Consider the following 23,294-nt stretch of genomic DNA (forward strand, 5'->3'; position numbering starts at 1 on the left):
AAGCCCAGAAATTAATAAATTTGCACAAGGTCACACAAGTAATACTTTGAAGAGAGAATTTATTTATTTATTTTTTAAAAGATTTTGTTTGTTTATTTTGAGAGAGCGAGCAAGCAAGTGAGCATGAGTCGGGGAGGGGCAGGGGCAGAAGGAGAGAGAGAACCTCAAGCAGACTCCTTGCCGAGCATGGAACCTGATGCAGGGCTGGATCTCATGACCCCAAGATTATACCTGAGCTGAAACCAAGAATTGGATGCCCAACCGACTCAGCCCAGGTGCCCCTGAAGAGAGAATTTAAACACAGGAGTATTTGCATATAAAGTCAATGGTGTAGTCAACCACTGACTCTCCATATAAATTCGCCAGTAATTATCTTGACTTCCAAATGGGACCCTTATGCAGTGAATAATTCACTGACTACCCCCAAGGTAAGACCTTATCATCCTTGTTTAAGTACCAATTTTAGAAAGAACCCATATCAGGATACCAATTCTAGAATGATCTTCTATTGATCTTATTATTGAGAACTGATGGGTGAAAAAGTCCACCTGAGTTTAGAAATATCTGCTAAAAATAATACTTAAAGGTATTACTGCATTGGGTCTTTGGAAATAGAAATGTTAGTTGACAATAATTAATACTGATTTACTAAATAGCTGTCCTAGACACACATACAGTATCCTTTAACTAGGATGGAAAATGCTATTTAAAATAAGAGCCAATTGCAGAAGCTTTTGTATATAAGGGGAGCAGCCAGATTCCTATTGGAGAGATGACCTTTTGTTTGGAAATGGAAGAGATGAGAGATATGACAGATTCACTCTTCCTGTATTCATGGTCTAAACCAGAGATTTGGGAGCACCTGAGAAACTTTAGAAATTCTGATGTCCGGGACTAAGACCCAGGCATCAGTTTTTAAAGCTCCCAGGTGATTCCAGTGTACAGCAAATTTGGAGAACATGCTTCTAGAATCTTGCTTCTCAAAGTGCAGTCCTGGGTGCTTATTAGAAATGCAGAATCTTGGGCCCCACCTCAAGTCTACTGAATCAATGTCTGTATTTTAACAAGCTCCCCCCATGGTTTCTATGCACATTAAAGCTCAAGAAGCACTGGGCTAGAAAAGTTTTCAACTCAAGATGTGCATTAGAATCACCTGGGAGCTGTTAAAATATGATATTCTGGCCTCACTCACAGTGATTACAGTCCATTTGGTGTAGGGTGGGGACTGAACATTGGTATGCTGTATGCTTCTCAGGTTTCCAGTGTGCAGTTACGATTATGATGGGTGATGCAGCAATGTGTTGGGAATGGGGGCTCAGAGAGGAAAGATTTTCCAGTGAGAAATTTCCATGGTGGTGGGGAAGGAAGAGTAGAGATTGGTTGAAGGACTTTAAAAACACAGATGTGTAATATTCAATTTTAGGTTGTTGTTTTTTTATGAAGCAGAAGAGGTGACAGAACATCTGACTCTAGTAATTCCCATGATTCTTGTGACATGTGTAAAATCCTAACAAGATTATGAAGGATGGAGGCTTGAGCTATTTAAAATATAAACCACAAGAAGAGTAACCCCAGAGAGTTAGAGGCACCGTCTTATCAGTCATATGGGAAACAAACACATCGTATAAAGACAGTTTGTCCTTTGAACAGCAGCTGTTTCTACTGCTTCAGGAATGAGTAGTACCTCTCTAGCTTGAGTCTAGGTTGGTAACTCATTCTGGCTTTTTGGTTATCTAGCCTTCTCTATACTTACTCATGCTGCCTCCTTCTTGAGATCCATGTTGTTCTTTTAGTCAGAGGATCTTTCTCATGTCTAGTTATTAATGCATGAAGACTTTTCATCTAACTCTTTGTCTCTGGTTCTTTGTCATTATGTCCAGACACTCCTAAGCAAGGAAGAAATTTTTCTGATTGCTGAGTGCAGGATACATCCCTTTTAAATAAGGAGACAGAAACAAAGCCAAACGACAAACCCAGAATTCTCTCTCCTTCTGAAATAAGAGGGGTCATTTATCTACGCTTAACTAATTTCAGAGGGAAGTGTGAAAAACTCCCCTTGAGGCATCCAGGTCATCTGTGTTAAGCTTGGGGACACATCCACACTCAGTGTGGCTGTATCTTGTACCTAAGACATTTAAACCGAAGGGAGTATTAGGTGTAGTAGTGAGAGCTTAAGTTATCGAGCAAGCAGATTCTCAAGGGAGGAAATGCTTTACCTCATTTCATCTAACCTCTCCTGTCTCTCCTCTCTGAAAGAAGGAAAAATGGACAAGAAGTAGTTGTGGGAGATTTTGTGTCTAAAGTGTAACATGTTTGATAAAAGTGCTATTTTTCTGTGTACATCTTACCTTGGACTGCACAACAAGCAGGGCTTCTTTGGGGCTTTTGCTCCAGCAGTGAAGTAGCAATGTAAAAAACTGGAAAATGACCAAGGCTGAGAGTGGTCAGTCTGAGCAAGGGCAAGTGTAAAGGGAAAATCAGAGTTGAAAGAAGGTAAAGTGATAATACCAAGGTACCCCATTGCTTTATCTATCAGGTAGAATATCATTTTCACTATTTAATATTTAGCAGAAAGTATCTTTAAATAAGAACACAGCCCATGCATGAATCTCATACATTTTGCTACTTAGTAGAGTAGAACCACATTTTCCCTTTGTGAGTCAATATGCCATAAAATGACTAAAATTAATCTCCCCCCATCAATCTTTACTTCATGTTAGGTTACAGACAGAGAGTGAGCAAAGAATGTCTAGGAAACCAGCCCAGGGACAAAGGAAGAAACTGATTCAGTAATTGGAGCAGTAGTCTGAGCTCATTTAGTATAGAGGCTGCCTCCCATACCATTGGATTTACCACATAGGGAAGAGATGCTAAAAACTGGCAATTAGAATAGACTAGTAGGTGGGAGGAATTCAGTGAGTTCAGTTTAAAGTCTGAAGTCCTCAGTGGTCTTGAGATGTTCAGAACATCAGCATGATGCTTATGATAAGGACTCTGTGTTACCAAGATAACGGTAAATCCTATTCTCTGCTATAAGCAGGGAGGAGAATTCTACATCTCAGCCAGACTTTCAGCAAAATGATTACATTGTTTTGTAATGGGATTTAAGGGGTTACATTTTCATTATTCTAGATATTCACTTATTTGGAAGACCTTCCTGGGACATCAATTGGATAGCTAAGGTGTCATGATATAAACGTGGAGTCTTCTCTTAGTTACCAAATAACATGCTTCTTCCTTATCGAATACATTGCTTGCATCTGTCCTTTTAACCTTGTATTAATAGCACCATTGAAAATTACTTAAAATGACATATTTTGGTTGCTTATTAAAATATATTGGCATGATCGTCCCTCTCTTCCCTTCCTTTAATCATGCACTGAGCCCACTTTCCTCTCCCCATACACTTCTCAAACCCTGATCAAACATAATTTGATCAGAATGCTCCCCTACCTTCTCTTTAGCTTCTCTGCTCTGTTTCTCATCTTTTTTATTGAAACTAACACCTAGACAATTTGTTTCTCGGTCATTGTCATTGCTCACCTCCAATTTTAGCTCTTCAGATGGTATCACACTTCTCTCTCAACACATGCAACTAATTCAGCCACTCGACATGTTTACTCCTCACATTTATACAAAACACATTTAAACATTCACTTTTCATTTGCATCTGCATTTCATACTGTTTAGAAAAAAGAACTCACACAAGAGAAGCATCTGCCAGAGCTCCAGTTCTTGCAATTTCATTGTGCTTCTTTTTTTTTCTTTTTTCTTTCTTTTTTTCGGCCTCATTTGGTAATGAGGGGAGCTATAACATGGTTATGTAATACTTGGCTGACCATGTCAAACAAGGTACCAATATTTCCTTAAATTTACACCTATGTAAATATCTTTGGGAGTGATCTTTATGTGTGTGTGTATTCCACATGGATGTATGCACAAGGTCATGTATAGAGCATGTATTTATAACAAGGTTCGAAGATTGGCAGCTTAACTGTCAATTCCTATCAGACAGGAAACAAACCAGGCTCTTCTTTAGCACAAAACCACCAAAGAGACTGTGCTGTCTGGCAGTTGCTTTCAGGTGAATGATCAATTGTTCCTTTGCTTCCAGTTCTACTAGAGAAATTTCCACTGTGGACCAGAAATCCTCCAACGCCACAATTTACCCTTTCAGTACTTTCACCCTTTCGCCCAGGCAGTAGATTTTATCTTAAGCACTCAGGAGGTTTTCTTTCACTTAATTGTATCCATATAATAATTTCTTGGTCTCTAACTTCAGCATTTGCTCAAGTGTATTTAAATAACAGCAGATGATGCTTGCCGGCAGTGTAGGGGTAAGAAGACAGGCTGGTTTGGTAGCTAAGCAACAGGCCTAGAAGTGATAATTTATAATCTGCATTGCTTTGTGACCCTCAGCCACTTTTTTGTCTAGTTTCATTTCTGGTAAGATGGGGCTAGTAGGCTGATAGTGGGTATTTACATGACTTCTATTAGATAAATAGACAAAAAATATTAGGTACTTCTTAAATCACAGATTCCTATTTTCCCTCTAACCTGCAGTGAAACTTTCTTAGACTGTGGGATTTTGTAGTTAAGGCTCCCTTTGTGGCTGAAGTATATCTAAAAGCCACTCTATGTGTCATTGGTTTTCCCCTTGAGATGTAGGTTATCCATTGATTCTATATGCTACTAAGCTCATCATATGTGACCTCAGGGAACTGATTAACCTTTCTCCTCCTTCAGGCTACTATTGCCCCTACGCAATAAAATAAACAATCTTTTTTATGTATTTTCTTGTATTCATTTGTCTTTCAAATCTTCTCAGTTTCTCTTTTCCCAGCTCTGCAATTATTCAGAACCCATGTAACCTGTTGGCTGGAAGCTTTAACTCCACTCCCTTTCCTGAGATATGAAAAGCTTCTCTTGCTTGGTAAACAAAACCTGTTAGTAAGAGTTTGTGTTACAAGTATCTATTATACTGGAAAAAAAAAAAAAACAAGAAAAAAGCCCCACAAACGCCCCAAGTATCTATTATACTATAATATCTTGGCTTAGAAAACAGTTTACTATTTAGAAATGCAGGTACCCGATGGACAAGAATTTTCGTGAGGGATTTTTAACAGGTCACACTAATGGCATTAATAGAGCTAGGACACACCACCTTGGTCAGAAGGGAATAAAAACAGTGCCCAGTGTACTTTTCTCCTCAGGAAATTCTTGTCTTGTAGCTCCCAGTGCCTGACAAACATGGTAATGTGTCTGTAAATTTCAGCTGACAGAAACACATCAGGTAATCAGTAACCTCAGAAAGTAAACAAAGCTGAGCTACTGAGAGTGATCCCCAGCAGCCAGCGGGGTTCTTGGAGGTGGTGTTAGGAAAAGCATACCCAGACAGGAAGGAACACGGAAGATAATTCTCTTTATCCTGGGTGGGAAACTGCCCTCCAGTCACTCCCAGAAGGCTGAGACATTAAATACTTGCCTGCCTCCTTTGGCTGGTAATTAGCTGGTAGACCATGTACCTTGATGCTTTGTACTTTGTCATCAAAACCCTTTTCATCTCTCTTTCTTTTTCTACTTTGAAGAGTTAAACAGACATCATAAAACTGTGGAGAATAATATAACAAACACCGATGAACCCACCTGGAATTTAAAACTGGAACCATTTTCACATGATGCTCTGGACTTAAAGCATAGGTAACATTGGCTTCCTTTTCTTCATCTAGTCCCGTTCCCCTCCCTGCTCCTCTCACACAGGGAACTGTTTCATGAATTTGAAGTGATTTTTCCGGTCAGTTTTTTAAAAACTACTTATAAATTTGTTGCAGAAAAAACGGCATATGTGTAAAAACTTAGATAAGCGATCATCTCCTTGCTCCATTTAATTATTTCCTTACTCTCAAGCCTTATTATACTTTTGTTGCCCTGTCTTTCATTTTTTTTCTTGCATGTTTGTTCTCCTCATTTACGTCTTTATCTGGCTCATTCTATCGCCTTCACTTTTTTTCCTTCCTTATCTTTGTTCTTGTTTCTTCTTTTTTTTAATTTTTAAAAAAAATTTATTCATTCGAGACACAGAGATACAGAGAGAGAGAGCATGAGCAGGGGGAGCAGCAGAGGGAGGAAGAGAAGCAGGCTCCCCGCCGAGCAGGGAGCCTGATGTGGGCCTCGATCCCAGGACCTGGGATCCTGACCTGAGCCGAAGGCAGATGCTTAACCATCTGAGCCACCCAGGCGCCCCCTTGTTTCTTACTTCTGAGATACTTATTCACACATGCTCATCAGCGCATGTGCCCATCTATTCCATACGTTGCCCATAACTGCACAACAAACCCTAGCCATCCTCTTGCTGGTGGACCTTCCCAGAGTTAGCTTTCAGTGATGTGGTCCTCACTACCAGAAAAAGAACAGTAAAGTCCACACCAACAAAGGGGGGTACACAGAAGATCACAAAGTCTCTGACCTCTAGATTAACTCAAGTGTCTGATAATCAATCCTCTTATGGAAAATGCCCCATTTGTGGGTGATATATAAGCTTTGTGAATGAACAGTGCATCGAATAGTGCATTCAAATTAATGTGGCTGCCCCAGTCCTATTTTGCTATCTCCTGGTGATGGAAGCAGCTGGAGTTTCCAACTACAACTTATACAGTGTTAGGAGAGATTTGACGTTTAAAAGGATTGGGACCCCCTTTTACCCCGATAGTTTTGTAATTAGGTCTTGGGATTTCCCTAGAGCATAGTAAAATTATTCTCTCTACTGTATATACCTCCTGTTGCAATTCTCTGGTCCACTTACTGAACTCCCACTCAGATCAAAGGGCCACATGTTTAACTCACCAGATTCTTGACCAGTTCCTGCCCTCTCCTAAGTTACCTGATGGGTTTGCCATGTGGCTTCTCTACCACATGCTCCTGTCCTCAGTCAAACACTGACACTCGTATTTTGTTGTACACTCTTGATTGACCTCTTCCTCTTGCAAGAGATCCAGAGAGCATACTTGTACTCAGCAAATGTTAAACCTCTTCCAAGGAGCTTGAGTCATTATGGATATCCTGCTCTTCATTTTCACAAAACTTTTGTGGTGCACAGGGGGTGCTGAAGAGAGGAGGCAGAGAGGTGATGTACCCTTTCCCCCAGTGATTTGATCTTCTTTGCACACTTCTTTGCTACATAATTAGCCCTTCTTTATTCGCAATTTGGTTTCATCTGCCCAAACGGATTTAACTTCTTTGAGGGAAAGGCTCATGACTATGTCATTCAGTCTGTTTGTATGAAGCAGGCCCTATCTACAGAGATCTGTGCCATTAGCATACTGTAGTTTTTTTAGTTTCCTGAATATGGTCTTCAGTGTACCTTAGTCCCTCGAACACAGGTTTATCTTTGCCTGAAACATCCCCAGTAAATCCTTTCCCCACTCTGACCCCCATGCCAGTCCACCCCAGATCTACATCTGGCTAACTTACTCATATGGTTTGTCTCAGTGTAGATACCGCTGTCTCCAGGAAATCTTTGATATTCCAAGTCTGAGAGCAGTCTCATCATCACTTACCACGTTCTGTCCTTATTGCCGACATGCCCGTATGCCTCCCCGTCTAGACTGCAAGCTGCGGCTGTCGTGTTCAGGGTGCACCTTGAATGCCGGGCAGAGTCTGATACACGATGAAACTCTTCATATGCGCCTGTATTATATAGATCGAGGGGGCTCTTACTTTACTCTGTCCCACAACCTCGTAAAAACATTTAACTTTTTTTACCTCTCCATTTTTCTTTTTCTAGTCAATTACAGAGGAAGGAAAGTTGTTTTACTCTTAACCTGTTCGTGAGTGAATGCACTGCACAGATTGAACTAAGGGAGGAGAACAACACCTTTACATATGCTTAGCTACTGAGTTCACTTGGCTAAAAGCTTGAGTTTAATGAGTATAAAATTCACCTTGCTAAAATCCTCACCTTAAAGTGTATGAAGCACCTTAAGCAGAATCCATATTTCAGTTTAAGAAAGTTCAAATAATTCTTCTGATGACACATTCACCAACATCTCATATGTGTACTATATATACAGCTTTTTTATCTTAGGATTTCACATGGCCTTACCCAAACTAATTAACCAGTGGAAACAAGATCCCGTGTGTAGAGGTAAAGAGATGGCATCAATAACTCCTTTTATCATTGTGAACTAAGAAACTCGTAGATTCTTATCCACTAATGAGAAAGTATACATTCAAAGTTGTATTAGTCCAAGGCGTTTCTTAATCCAGCAGACTTTCCTGCCCTTTGGCAATTAGTCATGCTTACATAGGCTGTCTGTGCAATAATGATTTGAAAACTTTTGAAACGTTGACCCCTGAGTGTGTAGCTAAGCTGAGCAACTTCTAGAAGGAGTCAAGTGATTATTTTTCCCATCCCTTCTTGTATGGTTCTTTCTGTGTGAAAGGAAAAAAAAATCTGGTGAATCATGTCAAACAAGTAGAGAATAATGGCCCTGAAATGTACAAAATGGCAGAATACTGACTCATCACATTTACACTTACATTATAGCTTATTTTAATATAAATTCAAGCTGCTAAAATTACTCCCACAGACAGCTGTGTAAAGTCACTTCCCCTCCCCACATGCACATTTTCTTGTAACCAGAATCTTAGAGTAATTCTTTCAAATGTCTGTAGAGGGAAAGATGAAGATGACATATCCGTCTCCAAATTAGGAAGCCACCTCAGTGTGGTGACCGTTTCTGGAGGAGGTACTTTGGAGAGCTGCAGTTGCTCTTGCTCAGGAGATTCTGGTCCTGTCCAGCTCTTACGCATGGTCTGCTATTGGGTCAGTCTCCTCACTCTGTGGAATAGGTGCCATGGAGGAGCACGGCACAAAAGTAGGTTCTGGATTCAGAGAATCTTTGCGCAGATATTCTCTCTGTTGCCTTCCAGCTCTGTCACTCGGATGGTTCATCTCTCACTTACACTTGCTGCCCAGGCTTGTGGTGAGGGTGATGTTAGATCATGTAAGTAAGGTGGCCAGCACTCTGACTGGCACATAGTAGTTACTCAATAAATGTTAGCTCCTTCCTCTCTCCTCTGTGCTCTTGCACATTCTCTTTCTCTCTTGGCAGATTCCCTTCTATCTTGTCACCTTCAAGGAGCAGTACTTAGAACACTCATTCCGAGAGTTACTTCGTCATTCCAGTCCATATTGATTGGCATCTGGCTTTAAGTTACTCTTAGTTGGGGTCACCAGTTTGCTATTACATTTCTAGTTATATGGGTAGGTGTATTCTGAATATTCAGCAAAAATGTCTGTTGGACATGTTTTATTTTTACATAGCTGCCCTTTATACTCATTTTACATAGCTGCCCTAGTACCTAACAGTATGGGTAGGTAATCAAGGGGCTCCAAACTATGTAATTGATTGTTATTAGCTAGGACCCAGCAGATATGTAAGGTGTTGATAAGGCTAAGCTCTAAAAAGACAAACACGGTGCTTTACCCACTTTGGGGTTTCAAGCTTCTAATTAAACAGTCATCCCTTCATTCTATGAGCTGACCTACTGTTTAAGATAAACTATCAGCTGGTTGAGGTTTATTCCCCCCCCCACATTCTTCTCCTACAGAAATCAAAACAAAACTAAAATTTCTCACTCTGTTATTGCATTTGAATTTCAGGAACTTTGAATAGCTAAGCACATATTGTACAGTCCCTCACTCTATTCGTAAGGACATTTAGATGATGGGTTTAATGTTGGTGGCATGAGAAAACAAGATTCAGGGAAGATAACCAGTAACATTCCTGCCAGATGTGATCAAATATACTGAGGGAAGACAACATAGGGACTGTTCTTTGGGAGCTGCTAACCAGCATACTGAAGATGAGATTGAGTTAAATGTCGCTAAGTCTCTATAAGTACCTTTTTTAAAAAAATTCACAGCCAGAGCAGTTGCAGATTACTTGATAAACAAAAACATCTCAATGTTATAAATAATTTCTTTCAATAAATCAGTGTCTCTCAAAAGAAATTATTATCCATCATTAAAAATATAAATCCTTGCTGTGCCTCACCCTAGAGCACCTTATGTGGAGTTGCCCATTTGAGAAGCAATTCAAATGCAAAATAATACTTTCAATTCAAGAGTCTAATATTGCAACTTTTCCCTTTAGGGCTAAGGTAAACTTGCATTTTACTTTGTTCAGGATAGTGCTGGTTTATGCCGGTTGTCCTGACATAATTATGCATTGCACCCACTTTCACTATCAAAAAGTATTTTAATTTGAATAATAATTTTTTCTTTATCCTTTTTGGGGTCCTAATTGCAGCTCTTTTTGTTTTCTGTGTTCATAGCATTTTATAGCCTGGGGCTTATCTCTCCAGATTGGTATTTAGTGCCTGGCGTATTGTGGTTCTCCACCCATGTCGGCTAAATGGTTCCTGTTATTTGTTCAATCGTGTCCCTCTACAAGATATGTTAAGGTTCGAACCTCTGTTACTTTATTTGGAAATATGACCTTTTTGGGAATTCAGTATTCGAAGATACAATCAAGTTAAATGAGATCATACTGGATTAGAGTGGGTCCTAAATCCAATGACTGGTGTCTCCATAAGGAGAGAGGGATTTGAAGACACAGAGGTTACACCAAGGACAAGGCATGTGAAGACTGAGGCAGAGGTTAGATTTATGCTACCACAAGCTGAGGAGTGATAAGCATTGCCAGCAACCACCAAAAGCTAGAAGAGACAAGGAAGGATTCCTCTCTAAGGCCTTCAGAGGGAGCGTGGCCCTGCCAACACCCTGATTTCAGACTTCTAGTCTCCAAGTTGTGAGAGAATACATTTCTGTTGTTTTAAGCTACTCATTTTGTGGTAATTTGTCATAGGAGCCCCTAGGAAACTAGCACATTTTCTCATTTCACCTGTTCTGGAAGATGATTCGGGGTTCACAAAGTGAACCAAGTCTTTTTTTTTTTTTTTAAGTAGGCACCATGCTCAGCGTGGAGCCCAACATGGGGCTTGAACTCATGACCTTGAGACCAAGACCTGAGCTGAAATCAAGAGTCAGACGCTCAACAGACTGAGCTACCCAAGCATCCCTCTATTACCCAGGTCTTAAATCAGACCATCCCAAATGTGTACTTCAAATGAGGTAAAATATATCCTCAGTTTTGGCCACCTTATAAAGTCTCTGAGACTGAATTTTGCATTTGACATAGAGTCTATATTTTAAAATAGGATCATCCCCATCATATTCTTCAAATTTGGTGAAAACTTACATAGCATGGGAACCATAGGTAAACTGACAGATTGTCAGAAACTCTTTAAAAATGTTTGTATAGGTAGATGAATATAGATATGGATTTATCTATTACAACATTTTAAACAGGGTGCCTATCCCGTTGTTCGCTTAAAAAAAACCCTGATGTCTATAGCTACATAGCTGTAGCTGTAGTTATGGCTATTTATACATTCGATCTCTATCTGTATCTCTTTTTATGTCTATATCTCCATCCATATATGGTATTTTTCAGTTTCTGTCCATCTGTCAGTCTGATCTGTCAGTTGATAGTTGAATCAATAGATACTGATAGATACAGATATATAAAGGCCATTTACATTTGCAGGAAGTGCCATGAATAAAAACTACCTTTCAGAATACTTCACGATTGGACCTCACTCCTTTACAAAGATATTGTATCCTTTCTGAAGCTGTCTTCTCTTGCTGAGTCTATTCAGTGGGAATAAAATCTACATGCTTTCCTAAGCTGCTGTTAGGATTGAGGGAAAACATTCAAGTCCTGATGGCACTAATGGCAGAGAGACCAGGAAGGGCTGGATGCTGCCGAAACCCTGCTGGGGAGTAAGGAACAAGCCATCTGGACCTCCAGCTGAGGCCAATTGGATCCAGACAAGAGCTGCCAGCAGGAAGGGTCTGGCTCTGGATGAGGGCCATCCCTGCTGGAGGAAGTGGGCTGGCCCTGGAGCAGAGGGAGCGGGATGCTCTTCTCAAGAGAAAGGAGTTGGAAGACAGGTCCTCTCAGAGGTCACAGTGAGGGACAGACACGTTATAATTATTAACCTTGATGGAAGGCCAGCAAGATGATGAGTACTGTTGAGAACATGGAAGCATTCTTGATTTTTGTCCAGGGAATCATTTATTCAGGTCAACTCTTTGGCGTTCTTGTCCCTTACATCATAACTCTGCAGAGGAGTCATTTACTTGAACCGAAGAGACCAACTTTTTTCTTTTATTGATCCCACCCCAGATGTTATGCTTCTACTGAAAATTTCTTTCTTCTGGTGCTGCTGCTCTCATCCCTTTATTCTCAGTTACTTTGGCATCAACTCCAGGAGGAAAGAAACATCCCCTGGTTCATCACATCTTTTCTAGAAATATCTACAATATTTTCAAATGATGTGGTTTAGTAACATTATTGCTTCCCTTCGTAGGTTTCTAGTTACTAGATTTGTATCAGCACCTCTTTAATTCTAGAGTAGACGGGGGAACCCTGAATGAACTCTTATTATCCACCATAGTTTATTCATTGGGTTTAAAAATAAGCTCTTGGTAAAATTTTGTCTAATTATGTGATTTTTGGGGGGGTCTAGTTTAGATAAAAGATGATTCAAGGTAATTACTATATTTACTGACTTGACCTGTTCTCTGGCAGAATGAGTCTGTGCTGGTCGATAATTTTCTGTCCTTCAGTATCAGGAAAAGCATAGGAACATTGTTGCCATGAGCACCATGACACAGAATCTAGAGCGTTTTTGTTCTTTAACTACGCTGAACCATTTTACATATTTTCCCCATCAAATTATTTGGTTTTGGCACTACCTGGAAAATAGTTAAGAATTGGTTTATTATTATCAGAAATGTGCACCAAACCCAGAAATGTGCATCAGACCAAGAGTTTGTTTGTTTTTAAGATGCTTGTGTCAAGGTTACCTCTGGAGTTTTCGATTCATTTGTTCTAGGGTGGATACACATTGTGTGTAATTTTGTAAAACCATCCCAAGTCAACCTGATGCATATCCTAAATAAGTGTCATTATTTTAAAGAATGTTGCATTGTACATCATACACTCAGCAATCCAAGGGTTTCAGTATAGCCTAGTTTTTGTCTCCTTCCTGACTTCCTGAAAATGCTAAAATTGTCCTCTGTACATAATGACAAGTTGTTCCGTTGTCTCTACACACGTAGGCCTGCAGACTCAAGCCCATCAAATTCCATATTCCTGGCAGTCAGACTTTTCCATAGCTACAGACACCAAAGACTTTTATTCATTTGAGAGTCTTAACCTTGTCCCCAATTTGACCTGCTGACAATAAGCAGGGTGAACTAATCTGGATTTAGTCTTTTTTTGTTTCTCATTTACCCAATACTGAATAGTAAAAGGGCCGAGAGGGAGGTTGGCAGTAGTGAGCTGAAGCAAGGTACCTCATCAATCTGATAATCAGTCATCAGACATCCATCTTCTGGGTGATGGAGAGTAGACCGAGAAAGGCTGAGAGAGGCAGCAAAGTAAAAAGTGAGGTGGCTAACTCAGTCTGTATGACTGTAAACACAAAAGCAAATAAAACAGCAACAAAGGATTAACAAAATAAGAGAGGGTTAAACAGTACTGTATTAGACTATATTTCATTTGAGACTGTTTCTATTGGAACACATCACAAGTCTAAATTGGAAATAAAAGCTATTAAGTTTCAGTCAACCCATGAAATTATTACTGCAAACATTCATTATTTTTCGAAGCTGCCTATTGACAGCCCCTTGCCTGAAGAAAGAATTATATACCCAAGTCACAGTGGAACACAATCACTGAATTTCAGATTATAAATTCATCACTGTGCTCATAAGCCTATGCCATTGTTTCAAGTAATATTTAGGTAAAATATGTGTATGTTTTGTAGTTTTTCACGCTTTTGGTGCGATATGCTACCTGATGGAAATCACAGTGCTGAAAGTCAAAATGTGCCAGATTATACACAGAGGCCAAAATTAGAATGTCTGTGTATATTAAAATATAGGACAGAGAATAAATAGGAAAATCTGAAGATGCAATTTTGGACATATGTACAAATTGATCTTCCTATTATATGAATAGAGATATTGTTCATTTGTTATTTATTCATTCAAAGAAGCATACTGGGCAGCTACTCTGTCCCAGATACCAAGTGAAGCAATGGGAAAACCAAGTTGGATAGGTCATCTTCTTGTTCCAAAGGACAAGTGGACAAATCCATCACAGACTACCAGGTAGAGTAAGGAGCTGCGGCTTTAGGGCATAAGGGGCTCTGGGAGCACAGAGGAGAGATGGTTATGGGAACTGGGTGGTTAAAGGAGGACTTGCCCGAGAGGTGACGCTTGGGCTGAGTTTTAAAGGGGCATTGGCAGAGCAAAGGGCAAGGGGAAGTGAAAGAAAGTTATTCTGAAAGAATGCTACATGAACATTCAGGTTCTTAAGACCCTTTTAAGTTTTGTACAAGGTCACGGTCTTGATGGAGTTGCTAATCTTGGAGTCTGAATACCCTCAGTGCCTTTGGATTCTTGATCTTCTGGGCTGCAAGATTGTACAAAATCCATTGTGAATGTTTGGTATTTTTATTTCTGAGGAATGTATTTTTGGTAATGACAACTTCAACCAGATTTTGCCTTTGTTATGCTCTATCTTCAGAGAGATTTATTCAATTTTGTAGGATTTAAAAAATTCTACTTTTTAAATTCATTTTGAGTTCAGTGGAGTACCATATGCTGCAATGTAGACAAGTTGGGGAAATGGATGATTCTCCTGTGTAACAAGGACATCATTAAGTGATCTGATACATCAGTTCTGATTAGAATAAAGTAAACTTCAGTTCAAACTGAGATATCCATTTACACAGGGCTCCTATTTACCAGAGCAAGACAAATACTTTTTATAGGTCAGTGTACTTTCAGAATAGAATCTGATACATTTTCAGCATAAACAATGTGAAGAGCCTTTAGATTTCTGTCTTACATTTACTGGGTCAATAGAAACCCAGTAAATTTCTGGATTACTCTCCACTTAGCAGGGAAATATGAAAAGCACTTTTGTTTGATATTTTATAGATAATGAAGCATACAAACAAGAACATCTATATCCTGGAAATAATGAAGTAGTACTAAGGAAAAATATATTTGGATTTAGTCCTTTGAATAAGAAATGTGGTCTTGGAAAAGGAAAAGTTGGACATTTGCCAAGTTCATTTGTTTATCATGCATAGAAGGATTTTATCATATAGTATGGCTCTGGTTGACTACAGTCATCACATTATACTAAATGTACATTATGTAGACCACATATTTAGCATTACCATAGCGTGAGAATGAATTGAGTCATGAGATAAAGTATTTTGAGAAGTCTAGGGATTGGACTGAAATTTGAAGTTTCCATACAAAGTTTAATTTCTGGCAGCAGCCAAAGAGAGATTCATTTTTCTGATATTTTTGGTACAAATTATGTACATAGAATGCCTTTCTTCCTCCTGCCCCATTTTCTAAAGCTTTGGCAATAGGTTTCCATGTGCCAGTGATAGAATTTCAAGTGCTTTAAGGGCTCTGTAAGTACGCGGTAGATTTAGGATAATCTGTGGATTTGATTTCGCTAGGCTCTCTTGTCCCATTCTCATCTTCCTGCCCCCTTTCTTTATCTTCAAGTCATATAATAAGTCAAGCCTTCAAATATTCCATTCATCCCTCCTCTGAGTGTTAAAAGAAAACAGCATGATTGTCACCCACTGTGAGAATCGAGTATCTAACATGCATGCTTCCGATGCCATGGCATTTTCTAAAACCATGATTGATCTGAGGGAGGGGAGACATAGATCAGCAACTGGAAGAGTGCCCTGGGATTTCTATTTTTCTAAGACTTGAACTTCTTGTATCCATTTTTCACTTTAAAATGTTTCTGACCTCATCTTCTGTATATACTTAAATGTTTGATGCTCCAACCTCCTTCGATTTCTTAAAGTTCACCAAGTTTGCAATGCCCTTTCACCCCATGTGGATTTACTCAGGTTGATCTTTCTGTCTCCAGTTACTAAAACCCTTCACTCCTGATGGATCCATTCAAGGATCATAGCCTAGTTCTGATGGAAGGACGTGGCAGATGTAAAGAGGCCTGGGCACAATTTCTGTTTCTTACCGCTTAACTATCCTGAGAAACTTATTTAATCCCTTTGAGTTTTCATTGCCTCATCTGCAAATTGGGGATAATATAAGATTATTAAGTAAGAAAAGATATATTTTTCTCTGCTTCTTCCTCAACCTCCTCCTTTTGTAAAGCTTTCTCTGATGACCCTAAGTAGTCCCTCACAGTCAGAATCTTTTTGGCCTATGTGTTACTGTGCTCGGTTGCTTTGATAATAAAAGTACTCTCTTATTATTTGTACTCTTATTACTAAAAATGCTCTCTTATTATAATTGGATGTTTGAATGTACATTTTCTCTCATAAGCTGAAAGCCCTGTGAGGGAAAGGACACTCTTTTGTTGCATACCTAAAACATTCAGTAAAAATGTGATGGCATTTGAAAATGGGAATTACATGATCCACTCCCCACACCCCCGGCCCTGAATTTCCCTGAATCATCTTTTGACATTTTCTTTTCTTTTTTTTTTTTAATCTTTTGGCCTTTTCTAAGATTTGATGTTATAGAATATACATGACATTAAAGTTGTAATAGAGAGTAACATAATTTCAGCTCAGTTTGTCTACTTGGTGGTTTATTTTGTTTTTGCTTGTATTTATTATCAGAGAATTGAATCATTCCTGAGTGAACGTATTCTTACATTGTTATTACATTTCAGGATGCCTTGGTTTCTTGTGTAGGTTTCTGTCCATGACTTCCTACAGATCGATCAAAATTGGGTATATCGTCAGGGCAATGATGAGCTAAAAAGCATGACTGGTCTCTTCTCTGGTCTCTGCCTTATGGAGAGCTATAACACTGCACAGTACTAAAGCCTTCTTCCTCACTTGGCCTGTGTAGGCCCTTCTAGAAGCACAGGGCAGGAGAAAAGGTGTGTTGATGAGTGTGTGTGTGCTCATGTGTCTGAGAGTGGTGGGGAGTGTGCGAGCACATCGGGTGATGTTGGTGACAGAACATTTGGCATGCTTCTTCTACATCTGTTGGAAAGAGCCAGCCAAGCCACCTGTTGTATTTCAATTCCCCATTCCTCGGGGACCTGGCTGCTTGCAGCAAAAGGTTTAAGATAGCAGAAATCCACAAAAATAGAGAAGTTATAGGTCACCCAGTTCTTTACACTGGGGATCCCCATCAGACCATTCTCTGCGGTATGCTCTTTAATACAATACAGAACATTTCTAAAACAGTGCATACTTTGTCTATTGTAGTTTAAAACATTCTAAGGGACAAAGATTTCACTCTCCTCTAAAGGAGATGAATCCAAAAATCCCATTGTTTACAAGGTCAAGAAATGTGTCTGATTGTCAGCCGACAGAGTCACTTTCAGAACTTCCTCATATTCTCCACCTCACTCCTTTTGTACGTTGGGTCTTGAATGGAGAAAGCTCTGACTTATTTTGGCCCATAAAATACCCTGCAGGATGTCTCAACACATTGAAGAAAGGTTTAATCTATTTCTGTTAAAACCTGGAGAAAACTTTTCACCTCTCTCTAGGAGCTACTAACCCTGGGATGCCTTCTTTCTCTCTCATTTTGTTACCTGTTCTATCTTTCTTACAGTGACCACAGTTTCTAATATCTCCGTTGGCTTGTTTTTGAATTTTCTTTCTTTTTCTTTCTTTCCTTTCTTTCTTTCTTTCTTTCTTTCTTTCTTTTTCTTTCTTTCTTTCTAAAGATTTATAATAAAAATGTAAAAGCTGCTTTCCCAATTTTCTAATTCAGAGAGTCTTTCTTAGTCCAGCAGAGAAATTCAGAGGTGATCTGTTCCAACTCCCTCATTTTATAACACAGGTGACAAATACTCAGAGTGAGGAAGTGATTTTCCAGGAAAAGTCAGGAAAAATTTCAGCCCCACCTAGGCTTAGCCCCAAAAGTACAAATAATAAACCTTCCCAACATGCACAGTAGGACACTGTCTTAGCCCCCCTCTGTCCACATCATGGAGACAAGCACTCTCCCAATGTGCTAACCTCTGTGAGCACTTACCATGAAGCTCCAAGACAGTGTGGCAGCAAGCAGCTGCAGGAGTTGTCAAGAATCCCACACCTGCCTCAACTGGTCTGTGGGATGTCAGGCTGCCTGCTCTGGGATGTTCCCTTACTTGGTTATGGAGATTCCATGGCTCATTTTAGAGAGTGGGGTCCTGATCGTGACCTAGCTGTAGTGTTCTCAGCTAATGTTAAATAGTTGCACTAATTCTGGCCTCATTGGAACAAAGAATTTATATTTAGCTTTCACAACAAGAACAAGCCCATGTAGTTCTCTTTGTAGTGCAAGCAAGTAGCCTGTATACCTGAGTGGTTCCCCATTAGGCTCAGGAATCTCACAGCTTTAGGATAGTCTGAATGCCCAGGCTGTCACTGATCAGCTCCTAGCCTTGGGACCAATTACCTAATCTCTTGAAGGGTCAGGTTTCTTATCTATAAAATGAGAAAAAATATTAGTACCTACCTCATAGAATTGACTTGAGGATCAAATAAACTAGCAAGTGAAAAATACTGGCATGTTCAAAACACTCAGTAAACATTAGCTTTACAGATCTTCCTCAACTTACATGGGATTACGGCCTGATAAATCCATCATCAATTGAAAATACCGTAAGTTGAAAATGCATGTAAAATACCTCACCTACCAGACATCATAGGTTAGCCTAGCCTACCTTAAACGTGCTCAGAACACTTCCATTATCTACAGTTGGGCACATGAGGTCACACAAAGCCTATTTTGTGATAAAGTGTTGAGTAGCTCATGTAATTCATTGAGTGCTGGACTGAATGTGAGAAACAGAATGGTTGATGAGTACAGAACGGTTGTGTTTCAGCGGTTCACCCTGGTGATCTCCTGGCTGACGGGGAGCTCTGACTTGCTGCCACTGCCCAGCATCGCAAGAGTGTCTTACCGCAAATGGCTAGCCTGGAAAAATACCAACATTCAAAAGTCAAATTACAGCTTTCCTTAGATGCGTATAGCTTTCACTCCATTGTAAAGTCAAAAAATCGTAAGTGGAACCATTATAAATTGGGGACTGTCTCTGTTTTTTCAATTCAAGGTGCCCCGAGTAAAAATGGCATCACTCAGAGATCTGCCATATTTCACTGGCTGTCACTAGCCACTCCTGGACTCTAGCCCTCTAAACAGCATTACTGTCCTTGCTCAGGTATTTCTGAGAATGCAACAGGGTTGTTTCTCAGGTACTCGTGAGCAACGCTGATTATTTCCCACATGGTGGTGCATTTACACAGCACTGTTCGTTGCCTCTTCTGGGGGCTGCTGTTGCCACTGAAACTGGGGATAATCCTGTAGTGAATTGGGGTGAGGGAAATGCCTTTCTTCCATTTGGGGGGGTTGTCCTTTATTAGAGGTCCTTCCAAAGTAGTAGTCACTTGCACTCCATTGTCTTTTAGTTTCTACCCACAGCTTCTTAGAACCCAAATATGAGTGCCTGGAGGGCTAGGATGGCAGAAACCAAGCTAGTTCATCAGCTGAGCCTTGGGGTCTGAGTCCCTCTTAGGGAGAATTATCTTCCAAGAAGTTCCACAGTCCCCTAGACAAATACACTGCACATCTCCCCAAGGATGTTTGAATTTCAGCTGTGAGGCCCCTGCCAATGATCATTTAACCTGAAATGGCAGAATTCGTATCAATAATGTTCATCTGAGTGGAGTTAAGGAAGGTGTTCACTCATTTAAGAGGAGGAAAGTAAGGCACAGTGTATGCAACCAGCTACCATCTGAGGCACAACTTCTCCCAGGCACTAAAACCTGCCACATAGGAAGGCTATGGGACGTAGCTTTTTGATCTGAACAGCAAAATCCTCTCTCTGTCTCAGAACGGCTAATTTAAAAATCTGGTCTGCCTAAGGCCTGTCAGTATTTAAATGACTGGCATTGGCTCTCATTTTTTGCCTCAATTTTCAGCATCTCTTAAAGCTTCCACTTACTAATGGGCTAGGTGTGGGAGATGCCAGGGATAACAAGGAAGTGATTTGTCAGCTTAAGAGATGTCACTGGTCATCAAAGAGTGCCTGTTCTTTGTGTAAGCTGTAAAATCCATCAGAGTCACAAAGTCAGATGGGTGACACTTGGTACATCTACAGAAACTGAACATTTACGCCAATTACAGACTCCGTACGTGAGGAAGAACAGAACTGATTTAGCCCCTAGACAGGTAACTCACCTTAGGGCTCTGAAAAAAAAAATGCACAGTGTGAAATAACAACCAAAATAGAAGCTAAATTCGACCTCATTCCAATCTGCTGGCATCACTCTTTTGTTAGAGAAATGACAGGATAATCCAAGTTGTTTTGGGAAGGACTTCGAGTAGGCCGTGTAAGCTGGAGCAAAGGGATGAGTTTGGGGGACCAGCAGTGGAAGGAAAGCTGGAAACGCAGGGTGGGCTCTGTTGTGCTTTCTTTTGAGTGCTGGGCTAAGGATTTAATATATTCTTGAGTCACCACAAAGAACACTGTTGAACCAGATTGCACAAAGTACTGTTTTGGGGAGTCAGTCTTGGAATTGTATGGGATGGATCCGGGAGGTGAGACTAAAAGTAGGCAGGCCAATGAAGAGGCTTGGAGTATTGTATGGGGGTGATTTTGGTGGAATTTGTAATGACTGATGGTTGATCTAGAAAGAAAAATCTCCTTACGGATGTGGGATGAATGAATGAATGAATGAATGAATGAGTGATCAATCACAGGCTTTGATGTCTTACTGACTTGACAGGTGAAGGAAGAGGGAGAATGAGCAGAGACCTGAAGGTTTTTTAGCTCAGCTGACTGGGAGCAAGCACTGGGGTTGGGGGGAGGAGCCACAATCAGAAGTGGGGAATCCAGAGGGGCAAGTAGTTTTTGCTTGGACTGTTGCTAAGGCTTCCCAAATGTCTTTTTTAGAAATAAACCTCTTCAAGTTGGTAAATTAAACTTCAACACCATTCAAATCTCCAGGCCTATAAAAGCTGTCTGTTGAGGACAAGTAAAATTAGGTATGAGAGGGAGGGTTGTGCAGTGTAATACAGGTAGGTGGGTGATGTGTTAAGTGTATGGACAACATCATTGACTACCCTCAGAATCTGCTGAAGATTATTCTCTGAAAATGTAGCTTTTATGTGGAACTGTATTCATTTATCTCTCATAAATCAGTACTAGCTCTAGGGGATTTATTTTAAAAGATTAGGTAGCTAACCCCTTAAATGAATAGGGCTTCAGTTAATTATTATTTTCTTTACTAAGAGATTTTCATAATAGCATTTGGAATTTGAGATTGGTAATGCGAGCTGAATTCTTCTAGATGCTAAACTGTTACTGAGTCAGATGAGACTGAGTTTGAATCCTTGTTCTCTCCTTCATAAATGTGTGATCTTTTGTCAAAGGGGGTTCCTTTCTAGAATAAAGCATGGTGAAGATTGAGTTAATATGTGCAAAGTGCTTGCTGCAGTATCTGGCATATGGTACCCTTTGAATAAATGTTAGGTGATGGTTTTGTATGTGTCTGTGTGTGTTTTAACAGACTCACCAACAGTTATGAACCCCAGAACAAAATAGGGTCATATTTCTTTAACTATTCCATTTGCTAGGCCTGGAACAACCAGATTGGCATTGTAAGAACAACCTTGTCCTTGCAGAGCCCAGGAACCTGGAGGCTATCTCAGATCTGGGGTCAGTTGGGATTATAATCAAATCCCATCAAGAGGAAATCAGTTGAAACCGTATGATAATTGACTTTCTCTGCTTGACTTATTTCACTTAGCATCATGTCCTCCAGTCCCATCCATGTGGATGTAAAAGTTGGGTATTCATCCTTTCTGATGGCTGAGTAATATTCCATTGTATATATGGACCACATCTTCTTTATCCATTCATCTGTTGAAGGGCATCTCAGCTCTTTCCACAGTTTGGCTATTGCGGACATTGCTGCTATGAACATTGGGGTGCATGTGGCCCTTCTTTTCACTTACATCTGTGTTCTTGGGGTAAATACCCAGTAGTGCAATTGCTGGGTCATAGGGTGGCTCTATTTTTAATTTTCTGAAGACATAAGGAATAGCATGGAGGACATCAGGAGAAGGAAGGGAAAAATGAAGGGGGGGAAATTGGAGGGAGAGATGAACCACGAGAGACTATGGACTCTGAGAAACAAACTGAGGGTTCTAGAGGGGAGAGGGTGGGGGGATGGGTTAGCCCAGTGATGGGTATTAAGGAGGGGCACGTACTGCATGGAGCACTGGGTGTTATATGAAAACAATGGATCGTGGATCACCACATCAAAAACTAATGATGTATGGTGACTAACATAACATAATAAAATAAAAATAGAGCTACCCTATGACCCAGGAATTGCACTACTGAGTATTTACCCCAAAGATACAGATGTAGTGAAAAGGAAGGGGCACACGCCCCCTAATGTTTATAGCAGCAATGTCCACAATAGCCAAACTGTGGAAGGAGCTGAGATGCCCTTCAACAGACGAATGGATAAAGAAGATGTGGTCATTAGGAGAAGGAAGGGAAAAATGAAGGGGGGGAATCAGAGGGGGAGATGAACCATGAGAGACGAAGGACTCTGAGAAACAAACTGAGGGTTTTAGAGGGGAGGGGGGTGGGGGGATGGGTTAGCCTGGTGATGGGTATTAAAGAGGGCATGTACTGCATGGAGCACTGGGTGTTATATGAAAACAATGAATCGTGGATCACTACATAAAAACTAATGATGTAATGTATGGTGACTAACCTAACATAATAAAATAAAATAAAATTGAAAAAAGAAAAAGAGGAAATCAGTTATTTGGTCAGTTGTCTGCAGCCTCTGGCCTCACTGAGCAGGTGTTGGCTGTTGAAAATGGTCTCGTCTTCCCACTGCATCCTCAGGGTACAGATCCACAGAGGGAGAGAAACCTTCTTAGCCAGGGTCACCCCAGCCACAGTCACCCAGTGCTGGAAGACAGCTGGACCTCAAATATCACCGAACTCTTAGGTTTGTATACACACACTCGAACAGACGTGTGTTGGCACAGCTTTTTTTCCTGTGACAAACCCACTGTACCACGATGGCTGGTTCGGGCAAGTTTTCCACAGAAGTAATCCATGTCTGTGACAACCCAGACCTAGTCTGGAGTCTGGCTCTTTAGTCTAGATTCT

At 40.3% G+C, this 23,294-nt stretch overlaps 1 protein-coding gene across 5 annotated transcripts in view; it reads left to right on the top strand.

Moving 5' to 3' along the window:
• The window catches only part of LOC113917668, a 58,213-nt gene that overhangs the window by 11,420 nt on the left and 23,499 nt on the right, over positions 1–23,294 (top strand). The window contains exon 2 of one of the 5 annotated variants that reach the window (XM_027585569.1): positions 5,589–5,700. The exons of 2 other annotated variants lie outside the window; for them this stretch is intronic. The gene's annotated coding sequence lies outside the window, so the exon portion shown is untranslated. Of the gene's footprint in view, positions 1–5,588; positions 5,701–10,402; positions 10,468–19,058; positions 19,158–23,294 lie in introns of those variants that run through there. 2 more of the 5 variants (XM_027585571.1, XM_027585572.1) reach the window with 2 other exon arrangements.

Source organism: Zalophus californianus, chromosome 1 (genome assembly GCF_009762305.2).
Source record: "Zalophus californianus isolate mZalCal1 chromosome 1, mZalCal1.pri.v2, whole genome shotgun sequence".
NCBI lineage: Eukaryota > Metazoa > Chordata > Mammalia > Carnivora > Otariidae > Zalophus > Zalophus californianus.